This window comes from Castor canadensis, chromosome 2, assembly GCF_047511655.1.
Source record: "Castor canadensis chromosome 2, mCasCan1.hap1v2, whole genome shotgun sequence".
In the NCBI taxonomy this organism is placed as follows: domain Eukaryota; kingdom Metazoa; phylum Chordata; class Mammalia; order Rodentia; family Castoridae; genus Castor; species Castor canadensis.
In genome coordinates, this window is record NC_133387.1 from 31,978,389 (window position 1) to 31,991,283 (window position 12,895).

A 12,895-nucleotide genomic window follows, 5' to 3' on the forward strand; every position below is an offset into this window, starting at 1 on the left:
TGCCACAATATTTACTGAACACCTACTACCTAGGCAAGAGTTATTTGTAGCCCAATGGCTGTGTATCTTGAGGAGATCAGACTTCCTCAAAGGAGACAAGCTATGGCAACAATGGAAATACAATTGTATGCTGTGCCATTGTGGTGAGATGATGATGAGATTGTAAGAAAATGTTGCTCAGAGGATGTTAAAGAAAACTAGGAATATATGAGGCCAAAAGCTACCACAAAAAGGGGAAAATCTTGAGCCAAAGGGAAAGTGTGGAGATTCAAGGAAAGCTGGGCAAGTAGCCTGAGCTCAGGTTTTGAAGTACCTTGCATGCTCTGGAAAGTGCATCATAGGATAGCACAGTCACGCAAACTTGTGTGTTCTTCCCCAAAGATGAATAGTATAAACATAAAATCTTCCCCATTATTTTTTCAGAGATTTCCATGGTTGAAAACCCTGTTTTGTTTCACTACAGAAATCAGATGAAGAAGAATTTCTTTCTTAGAATTGCAGAAAGAATGCTCTGGAAAATTTAAGTCTTTAACCTAGGATAGAAATCCCTTAAAACATTTCAATACCCATTGGTACACATGTGCAAAAGGTCTTTCAACATTGGCCCCTGAAAAGCAAGCCAAGTAATAACTATAGGGTGTTTATTGAATTGTATACATTTTGGCAAGAGATCAGGCTGGTGAAGATTTCCAAGGTTAGTAGGAAAAAGATTTGTTGTTATTTTCATGGCTGTGTATATGTGTGTGTGTTATATCTAATACAGTGGAAACTTCCATCTTTTTTGATCACTAATAATGTGTATCTTGGAATTTTAGGCTAATGAATAAGAACATACCTATGATGCAAAAATACTTTTCTTTGTTATTGAGTACATATAAGGACCCTGTGAGGGTTAATCTGTGGGAACTTCACCTCTACTCTACAAATCCTAAGTAAGGTTGAATGTGCTCATATTAATATTTTCTCATTGAAACTGAATACACAGCATATTATATTATAGTAGAATGTAATCATCAAGTATAATTACTTCCACACAAAAAACTCCATATCAGTCTCTCCTTTATGACCTATTTTCAGTTAGTTTTCTCCTACAGTGCAATCACCCACATAAATCTCCAGCAGGCTGTGTACTACAGTCTGAAAGATGCACATAAAAAGGCCTGTATTCCCCATGTACTTATAAATGAAAACCTGCTGCATGGAGGCACACTTTGCCAGCAAAAGACCTGGCCTGCCTCGTGGGAAAAGGGCTTATTATGCCATATCATCAGTAAAGAGACTACTAGGCTGAATATTTCTTCTTTGCTTGTCTGAATGTCATCGAATCTAACACAACTTAATCTCTTGTTATGGTTGCAAAAACTGAAAGATTTTCCCCCCACAAATTTGGCAGATGCTGTAGGATTCTAATTTTAAAATGTGAAGAAGGAGAAGAGGATGTCTTCAAAAGATCCCTCCAAATAGTGAACTGCAAGACTTTCTTACGGGCATCTTACCATGGGTGGAGGGAAGGCATGGTATAAAATTTTGCATAATTTACTGAGGAGCATAGAAGCATCTTGTGTTTTCTTGATTAACTCTGCCAAGAATACTGAATAGTTAGAAAGTACTGAAAAACTAGGAAGAAAATAAGTCAGAGGCATCATTGGGTGCTTTCTTGTGGGTAATGGCACCCAGATTTTGCTACATCTTAAAGGATTTCAGGGTAGCATGTTATAGTCACTCTCGGCTAATTAAATGTGATTTCACTCTTTATGCTTCCTTCACAGGAATCCATTTTGCAGACAGCATTCTGTCTATGTTGAAAATTCTTCAGAATAGCCAAGTCATATGAATACTAACTCATTCTTTGAAATTTTATCATCAAAAGTTTACCTTTGTCACAGAATAGTAGCTATTGCTACTATTCTGCCTCAAATTGGGACAGGCTTAATAGTACAAATCATGACATTTGTTAAGTGCTGAACAGAATATATACAAAGACTCTTTTAAAATGCACATTTTGCTTATACACTTTGTTACAATTATTTGGAACTCAACAGGTGGAATATTGAGAACAAAATGCATTTCAGAGCAGAGATGCAAAACTCAACCGACTTTTGCACTCAAGCTTCTTAAGTAAATAATCTAAAATAGATAATATAGGCTTATTTTTTATTTCTGAAGATAGAAAAAAGTGGGGAATATTACAAAAGAGATTTACATTATGAAATGAAGCAAGAAATGTTTATGTTCAAAAGGAAGAAGGACTGTTCACATGCTCACCAAGACTTCTATTTTGCTAAATTCACATCTTTATATTGTCCCTCCTTTTTTTATGACTTTCCACAGACTCAAAATTGAATTCAGATGGTCTCACATTATCCTCTATTATGGTATGATTCCCACCAGGGAATGTTTAATACCTGTGACCAGATTAAATCCTCAAAGACAGGAAGTATTTATTAAAGTCAAGCACAATGTTGAGCACATAATAACTACTCAATGAACATCTGCTGAACTGAGTTTCACTGGTCTAACTGGACTTGACTCTTGGAAAGGAGAGCACTGACTCAGATCACAGGAAGAAATGGACATTTTTCCTGCCCTTTAGGCTGGAAGCAAAAAATGTCAGCTCAAAATACCCATATATGACTGAGCATGGTGATGAGTTCCCGTAATTCTAGCGTTCAAGTGGCTGAGGTGGGAGGATCATGAGTTCGAGGCCAAACTGGGGTACACAGCAAGTTCCAGGATAACCTGAGTGACACGGTGAAACCCTGTCTCAAAAACGGAAATAATATCCAAGTGTGTGCTACAATTAAACTTAATAATTTTCACAAAGGATATAATCTTTTAATGCTCAAAATAAAATAATGCATTTTAAGCAGCAGAAAGCATTTATGCAATACATATGAAAATACATATATATACATCTTTATTCATGCACATGTATATATGCATATATATTTAGTTATAACACACTTATACAAATGCATGTATATATATGAATATATATATATACACTCTGTCATTTCTCACTCTAAAATCAATCAAAAGAAACTTCACTGCAACCAAATATTTCTTAATAATAATCTACTCAGTCACACTTTTATTTAGATAGTCTTACATCCAGCTCTTATACACTACTATAGCTACACTTTTTCATTATATAAGGAAAATGATACTTACATTTAAGTCTTTGACAGCTGCTACTTTCTCTCTTTTCTAAAATGATTCATTGATTTCCCACCTCCTGTATCCTTAATGTATCTTAAGAGACACAGAGTTGGTAACAAATCATATTGTATCCTTCATCGATTAAAATAAAAACCTGCTAATATCAATTTAAAAATAATATCTGGAAAGCCTCTACAGAATATTTTCCATTGCATTATTTTTTATGTGAAATATAAGTTGTAAGTAATTTTCAAAGATACTAGTTTATGACATAGTAATATGACAGCCTTCAAGGAATCTGAGTTCATGTAGATGAAGGAAACCTATGTACTGGCAAACTGTTGGTTGAAATGTCACAATGATGTGTGTGCTCACTTCAGAAAGGACACAAACGAAGGTCTCAAAGATGAATGGTACAAATAGCTTTGAGATGGACACTTTATTCTTAAGATATTTATTTATGTATTATTTAATCATTTATTCATTTTATTTGAGATAGGGTCTTCCTATGTAGCCCAAGCTGACCTTGAACCCTTAATCATCCTGCTTTAGCCTCCATAGTGCTTGAACTACAGGTATGTGCCATGCCTGGTTGAAATGAGCACTTTAGATTTTCCTGACACTACCCATATGATCAAATCCTTCTATCATTAAGAAGCAAGTTTATTTTGGTTGGCACTATGAGACTACAGTCTCTACTAAAAGAGATCATTTAAAGCAGCCTTATTTCCTCATACTGCTGCATAAGACACTGAGTTAATTGTTTAAAAGAAATGTCTAACTCCAATTTCTTTTTCTTACTGTCATAAATTTAGTTTTACTATTCAATAATTTGGCTTCAAGTTACCATTATCTTTCTTTTTTTCTTCTTCCAAATTACCAATTTCTGTAGAATTGCATGTATTTGGTGTCTCTGCTTTTCATTCTTGGATATTTCACTGACTCTCCAGGTTCCCTGCTATATCTTTACCTTCCCAGGGAAGAAGACACTCCCTTGAGGATCACTCATGTCTCATTCTCACAGAATTGGCACCACATCCTATCAATTACACCAATTACATTTACACCAAGTGAAGTAATGTCTTTGAAAGTGCTTGTTGAACATGAAAATAGTATATAATGAGGATAGTATAATGGTATTATACTCCAAATTATATAGCAAATTTCCACTTTGACTGCCTCAGTCAATGGCCTTTTGACCAAGCTTCCTGATTTCCTGTCTTACTCTGCATCAATCTACTCTACATTCTGATACATTCTAAAATACAGAGGTTTTCTCAAGCAATTTCACTGCTCAAAACCCTTCAGTACTTCTCCATTGTGTAATGTATAAGTTTCAATTCCAAGCACTTCAATTACTATTGGAAATCTTACTATCTGTAAGACTTCCCACTACTACATAACCCTTCTATTTGTTTCCTCTCTCCAAACATATTCTGACTGTTCTCTATGCTTCTGTGTAGCCCTTCTTTGCCACCATCATGTCCCTGAGACCCTCTCCATACTCCCTTCAGGATTTAGATCTAGCACAATCTCCTCCTAGAAACATTTAAAGATGTGAACTTAAGACTGAATATATCCCCACATATCTCGTACTCTCATACTTTGCAAACTCTCCCATGTATGGGAGCTACTTATGAATGGACCTTTCTGTACGGTGAAAGTTTAGCAGATCTGTAGACAAATATTCTGTCTAGAGGAATATTTATCAAAGGAAGAGGCTCATTAAAGATTCACTGAATTGATTTGGGCTTATATGATCATTATTGCTACTAAGTGTATTAAGGTGGTAATTGGGACAATTTAGAAAAGTTCATTGCTATCTTTCAAATGGAGTTACTAGAACTTTTTACATACAGTAAAAACAAAATAGCCTAGACAAGATAAATAATAAAAACTTTATCTTAAAAGCAACACAGGAAATAAATTTCTGAAATGAAAAAATGTGTAGCTAAATCTTGTATCTATTTCACAGTAAAAAATCATAACTAATTCTAACAAATTATGCATGAAGAAAGAAAGAATATATGTCATTGGCAAAATGGAAGTGTCCTGATAAATGGCCTTAAGACCGTCCCATCTCCAAGGCTGGTTCATTTGCCTGGCTTTCAGACTATGAGGTCAACCAGTGTAGTCCCTACTCCTCCTTCTAGGGTTACTCTGAAACTGAAACTGCTGTAAGAAGAGGAGAGAGAGACGGGATGTTTTCCAGGGCCTTTTTCCCATGGCAGTGGCTTTGTTTTAGCACAGTGCTAAACCTGACAATATCTCAACCTTAAGAAAAATGAACTAAGATTAGTAATGTCATGAGGTTGGCCTAGATCTGTGGTTTTGAACCTTGGCTGTATTCTATAATCACCTGGGGAATTTTAAGATAATATCCATGTAAGGGCCCAACACTATGATGTACTTGGTTTGGTGCCCAGGCAACAGTACGTTTTAGAAGTTATTCAGGTAAATTAGTTAGCTAAGGATGCGATAACATAATACCACAGATTGGCTAAAATAATGGATATTTGTTTCTCACAGCTCTGCAGGCTAGAAATTTCAATATCTAGGGGCTGACAGATTTGATTTTTATCTGGTCTCCTGAAGTCTGGCTTGTAGATTATTAGGTCAATCCTCATAAGACTCTCTCCCCATCTTTTTTTAAGAACTCTCTTCCTGGCTTGCAGATTGATGAGGGATGTCTTCTTTCTGTGTACTTAGTGGTGGGAAAAGGGAGAGCTTGGGTATCTTCCTTGTCTATTAAGGGCACCAATCCCATTCATGACAGCCTCAACCTCATGACATATTTACCCCTGAAAGCCCTCATCTCTAAATATCATTGTCTTAGTAGGTAGGGATTCAGCATATGAATTCTGCAGGGGAAGCACACATATTTGGTCCATAACCCATAAGTCCAAAAGACAGCCAGGATTGAGAACTCCTGACCAAGGTCAATGGCTGTCAATTTTTCTATGAACTGAAACCAACAAAACAATGATATGCTGCATGTTCCTCAACAATATCCTGATTTGTTGGGCAGACTTCAATTTTGCACAGCTCTATGTGGTAGTTGACATCTTTATATACTTTATTCAAAAAAATGTGTCAGGATGCAACTGGGTGAATATTTAATTTTAGAAGTTATTTTTAATTGAGGGATATGATTGAAAATCATAACATTGAAGAGGTTGCTTATATCTGCCCAGCATTTTCTAAGCATGTTGTAGTCATGATCTCTGCTTAAAGAGATTATTTTAAAAAGCACCATTTCATTTATTCCGACTCAAGGCACTGACTTGATCAGTTCAGGAGAAAGGGTATCAAGTATCAAGATCCATGTTTAGGTAAATATATTAAGCTTTAGGAGTCATGAAATAAAGAGTTCAGTTAGCGATAGTGAAAGAGTAGAAAAATTGTGGAGTGAGTGCTGAAGGGGAAGGGAGGGAGAGAAAAGGGTAAAGTAATTCTCCACAAATGGAATGGTACCTGGAACCTAGTTCTTAATTATATAAGTATTTTAACAGAACATCCTTATTTCCTACTAATTAATAAATTATTCTTTCCAAATATATAAAAACTATATTTCCAAAGAAACTAATAAAATTGCCCCTTGTTAATGTGTACATAAATTAACACAAGATTATTGAGTAGGACCAGAAATTTCATATTAACCAAGACCCTGAAAAAAAATTGAGTTTACTTTAATATTCATGTGCAAATAACAGAAGGAAAAACAGACAACCAGCCTATTTTAACACACTGGAAGTTTTAGTAGAAACATCTGTTAATCCATACTTTTAAAAATTATGTTTGCTACAGAACCAACCAAATTATATAAACACAATGAAAATATTTTAGCTAATGGCATCCAATGGCACCAATCTCCTCACTATCAACCTCTTCATCAACTCGAAGAGGAAATCTAAATTTATTTATTATCTTAAATTCATGTTCATAAGAAATAAAGGTAAAGAGGAAATCATACCAATAAAAGAAGGAAAGTTGGATGATGAGAAGAAAATTAGCAAAGATTCTAAAAATAGAATGTCTCCTTTTTTCTACTTTCGGTTCCTATGAGGATTTCTAACCCACCATATACTCCATTTCATTAGACTTGAACTCCATTTAAATATTTGCTGACATCTGCTATGTGTGGAGTTAAAGTAGGTACTGCTCACCATCTCTAGAATTAATGATAACAAATTCCAAGAGCATGCACATCCCATCATTTACCTAGTTTTCAGAGTTGTCTTGGGCCACTATATCTCACAGTCAGCTTGACTAGACAGGATTTATCCCATAACAAAGCATTTGGTTGACAGAAAATACAATCTTTGTAGGTTCTAGATAATTCGCTTCTCATTACCAACCACCTTAATCCTCATTGCTCTCTCCCTCGCTACATGCAAGCAGCATACACAGACAGGGAAGCACATTCAGTGAGTTGATGCCCTGACCCCCTGGCACATACCCATGATTCAATAATGCCAACTCATCCCAAATTAAATGCCCATTCAAGATCATTCCTTCAAGAGACTTTTACTTTTCATGCATAGGGCGTGTCAGGATCTAGGTGATACTTACATGTTTCTGAGAGAATCAATGAAAGTGAAGTTCTGGTGCCATAATTGGCATTTAAGAGGAACAGGTCAAAGTAAATGCTGACCAAACTCTTGGATTGGGATCAGGACCAAAAGAAAGAAAAACCAAGGGCAATTGGCCAATCTCAATAACCAGCACTAATGCTATGAAGGAAGCTTCAGAGCATAATCTCTCTAAGACCATATACACTAAGGATTTATTGAGCAGGTAGTAGGTTTGAGGTCCAAGAAGCCAAGGATGAATGAAATACACTCTGCCCTCAAGGAGCTAGTCTAGTGAAGGAGAGAGATAAACTGCAAAACAAGACAGTGGGTACTAAAACAAGTTATGGAAAATGGGGCCATGCGAACGTACCACTCCCTGGAAAACCACTAGCTTGTTCAGTCTCAGTTTACAAAAGCCATAAAGTAGCGATTAAATTTTCTTCACTATGGATGTCTCGATGATGTTTGTATGGTCAACATAACAGAGGCTAGAAATAACTCCCAGGCATTGATACTTCAAATAATGCTATCGGCTAGAAATTTTTCTAGTTGAATTGACTACTCGTGAGTACTGTCAATCATTATTTTGTAAGTGTTATCACCGTTGTCCTATAACAGTGCTGTTCAAGCACTGTCTGAGTGATGTAAATGCTATGTGACTCCACTGCCCCTTGTAGTACTCACTATAGACAGTTACATGGGCAACTGAGCATGTGGTTAGTGTGATAACGAAAATGATTTTATTTTATATATTTAAAATTAAATTGCCACATGGTACTGGTCAGCACAGTTTTAAAATGTAACTCTTTTAGGATGGTGCAATAGAATAAAATAATTTTCCCTTTAATGTCTAATATGGTATGTCATACATATCACTGAAGAATTGCCAATACAGATAATAATTGGTTTCTTTTGTAACCTGAATTTCCTGCTCGGGATTATTTTCAATAAGACATTTAAAGTTAAAGCAAAATTGAAATATGTCTAGCTTAAATTAGCTTGGTCTTTCACCGTTACCATTCTTGATGGAGTGGGAAACATTTAAAAATATTTAGTAGCAAATGTATTTAACACATTGAGAGAAAGTTGGAAAAGACAGTTATTGTCAATTATCTGTAAATGAAGAAAGTATCTTTAAAATGAGATTTAAAAGTCTTCAATGTAGATTATTAAATAAGATTAGCTGAATAGTGTACATAACAACTATTAGAACTCAGTATGATTATGAACTCCTGAATTATTAGTGCCTACCAGATGTCAGCACTTAGCAAACATGAAATGAATCAGTAAAGTAACAGGAATGGGCTTTTTCATATCTGGACCATGGTGATCATTGCATGACCACAAGTATTGGTCAAGATGGTGTTGATGCATGGGTGTTATTTTTACCTAAGGAAGAAAAGATAAGTGTGTATTAAAATTTTAAAAAGAAATAAATGTAATATTGGAATATATAGGAAAAATCACAAAGGAAATCTGCAAGAAAGCAAACAGGAATGTGAAATACAGGATCTCATTCTATGTTTGTAAATTCCAACAAGCAAACTGATATCTGGGAATAAAGACAGAAAAGACCTCAGGCTCTGGAGTCAGAAGGGACATACAGACTGCCGTAGAATGTGTGACGTCAGGTAAGTCATTTGACTGTTCTGTGCCTGTATTTCCTCACCTGTTTTAAAAGATGTAAAATGAAAACACCTACCTCAAATGATTTGAGGGAGAATGAAATGAAAATGGATATAAAATGTCAGCACCAGGACTGTACCCAATAAACGCTCTAATAGATGGTAAATACAAATAAAACACAAGCTCATCTTCTCAGTCAAGCCTTCCTTTGAGGGCCACTGGTCCCAACTGAGGTACTCTACTTTGATGCTGAAATCTGAGAAGTTGGTAAATGGGTAGGTCAGGTGACACTCTCAGGTTAGGAGAAAACCTTTCAAAGTGAGGGAGAGGAGAAAACACGGCTCATGCTTCCAGAAAAACCTGAATTTTCGCCAGAAGCAAAATTCTCACAACATAAAATTTTAAGGAAGATCCTTAATCTCTAGTGCAGACATGAGAACAGAAATGAATTAATCAGCTGCATGATTTATCCTGGCAAACTTCCCTGAGTAGTAGCAACCACAGCCTGTATGAAAAGGACAAATGAAATCAAGAAAATTACTATTCTGCTAATCAAAAATAATTAATTTTCTGAATTGAGACTAGTTATTGGTGGGAGAGCATGACTATCTTATATTTTTGGTTATGATTTGGTTTTGGAGGATACATTGGCCAAGCTCACTCCATATGCAGGACAAATTAAATAATTAATCCTTACAGTGGCCTTAGGTCTGATTTGTATTAAATGTGGCTTCTAAAGCAGCATAATATGATGAAAAAGTTCAGGACCTGATTCATTACATATTTAACAATATTTAAACATTTGAATTTAGTGTAGCTTGCAGTACTGTAAGACTGGGAATGAAGTAATTCAAAGCTCCCAAGTTCTCATTGATGGAAAGAACCAATTCCTTAAAAGCTGTTAAACACATCACTCTCCTAAATGACTCACAGTCAAAGCTCCTTACAGGGACATCACTGCAGTTTGTCTCTTAGACACACTGTTCAGTGGGTAAAGAAGGGATCTCTCCAGTATCTATCTTCTAATGACAATTTTTCTGTTTGGAAAGTCATTTCAAAGAAGCAGTTAGTCTATCTGCACAGTTCAAACTGTCAGGACACTAGGGGACACAGAAAGTGATAGTGTCCTATTCACAAAGACTCTTATTTGGCAACAGTGAACACCTAGGGAACTCTACAAGTTGTTCTTGGATAATGGTAAGAATGGCAGCCTAATGTTCAAACTGTATCAGAGCTGTCACTCTGCACAGGGTGGCACAGTCAGTCCTCAGACCTTCACCAAGCACTTATTACATGTGCCAGGCCACCTCAGTCACTCAAATGATGGGAAGATGGGGAACAAACACATCCACAAGCACTAAAGTTGATGTTGAGGAAAATGGACGGAAACAGGAATTTTTCACTTGTAGACAATGTGCCTCAGATTTCCAAAGCAGACCACTCTAAGATCAAGGTATTCATCTACTTGAGGTTGCAAATGTTTCTGGGTCAGGCTGTTAGCACAATGTGAAAAGGACAACCTTGTTAAAATGATGAGGGACACAAAAAATAGTTTATTCCAGGTTCAAAAAAATTTCCACATTTTAGATCAACACGTGCTTATATTTAATGTCTTTACATAGGGTTGGAAAACTCTTAAATGATGAATTCAATGCTTTCCCTATAAATTTTACATTACTGAAGAGTTAAAGAAAATATCTAATAAACCAAAATCTGCACAGCCAAAAACAGTCTGTAAATATGCATTGCTGAGAAAAATAAAAACTGCAAATGTTGTGTATTCATATAGTGGAATATTACTCAGCCATATAAAGGAATGACGTACTGGTACATGCTATAACATGAATGCACCTTGAAGACATTGTTAAGTGAATGTAACCAGACAGAAAAGACCACATATTGCATGGTTCTATCTCTATAAACAGTCCAGAACAGTCAAATATGGAGATAAAAAGTAGATGACTGATAGCCAGAAGTTAGTAACAGGGGGAATGGGAAATGATAGCTAATGAACATAGGGTTTCTTTTTGGGGTGATTAAAATGCTCTGGAATTAGAAAATAGTGAGGATTGTACAAATTTATGAATATACCGAACAGCACTGATTTGTATACTTTAAAAAGATACATTGCATGGCATATGAATTTTATCTCTAAAAAACCTCACAGTATATTCTGGGCAATGTGGTTTTGATGCACTGGTTTGATTCCTTAATACTGTGAGATTTACTTAAATAATAATTTCCGCATTAAGAGGATATAGCTTTGTTGTTAAAATACATCTATAACAGGAATACAGAAATGTAAATTCAACAGGTGTGTATTTGATGGGCATAGCACTTTTAAACAATGTTTTCTCCTCTCCAGAATTCACTGTAAGGTTTTAGTCAAGCAGGACCAGAGGTTCTCCTAACAACACTTCTTTGTCACTGTCACTCGTGGGCATCACTTCAGCCCTAAGCACTTTCATAAAGCTTTTGGAATTTAAATTTTATCAGTTAATGCAGTGGGCTATGGGTGATTCTCAACATATTTACAAAAGAATTCTCTTTAGTTAGAAATGGAAAATGATTTGTTTGTAAAGGTCACTGTTCCAAGAGGGGCACCATCCACGGGATGAAAATGTAGGCTGAATATATTCTTCACTATGAGCAATCTAAAATTTAAAACAGGAGGATTATCTAGCCGGAAACAGTTAACTGTATATATACTCACAAGCTGAGGTACATTTTACAATTTTCAGGCTAAGGCCTCCAAACCATATATTCCATTCCATCCTGGCTGAAAATTCTCATAAAGGAAAAGAAATATTACTTTAGTAAAATGCAAAAAAATCCAATCTTTACAATTCTAGAAAGTGACTGGACAGCCTAAAATCTGCTTCCAAGGTAAATATTCAGCGTGGCTATTTCAGAATGCAAATGCCACTTTTAAATGTGTAACCTGGAAGGTGCTGAGTGAAAGCTGAATCTAAGAACAAACACATCAACCTGCAGTTCCCCACTGACTTTGGCAGCAGGGGCAGAAAGAATGTTGACAGAGATTTTGACTGAAACTTTTTTTTTTTAAGTCACTGCCTGGACTTGAATGGCTAAATCGAAAGCACTAAAAACACTGAAAAGTCAGGTTGCTGCTTGTTCCAGTTAGAACTACCTTTCAGGTGTTTGTGTGTAATTCACGTCAGACACGTGTATTTTCTATTAAAGTCCACCCAGAGCATAAAAATGAATTGCAAAACCACAGTACAGTACGCGGTCCCTCGCCACGGTTGTTTCTGTTCACCTATTGATCCCATATATGTGTATATATATGTATGTGTTTCCACTCTTCGCAAAAGAGAAAAGAACAGAGTGGCGGGGGCAGGGACCCTTACAGGCGACCTCCTCTTCCAGGGTCGCCAGCACGCATCACGGCGCGCAGAGGGAAGGTGGTCCAGGCAGGAGCTGGGGAGGGTGCGCGTATGCAATGACCTCCGTCGTGCCGCCACCAACATCGCGGGGATTCGAGGTAACCGTCCCTTTTTCCTCTTTGCTTTAGA

At 36.3% G+C, this 12,895-nt stretch overlaps 1 protein-coding gene and 1 long non-coding RNA gene across 5 annotated transcripts in view; one reads left to right on the forward strand and one right to left on the reverse strand.

The window, feature by feature from the left end:
• Window positions 1-12,895, reverse strand: part of Ptprz1 (protein tyrosine phosphatase receptor type Z1) — a 172,336-nt gene that overhangs the window by 158,943 nt on the left and 498 nt on the right. The window lies entirely within an intron of this gene.
• Window positions 12,514-12,895, forward strand: part of LOC141419920 (uncharacterized) — a 116,949-nt gene continuing 116,567 nt past the window's right edge. Inside the window, exon 1 of the long non-coding RNA XR_012444652.1 lies at window positions 12,514-12,864. This is a non-coding gene — a long non-coding RNA (uncharacterized lncRNA). The remainder of the gene's footprint in view (window positions 12,865-12,895) is intronic.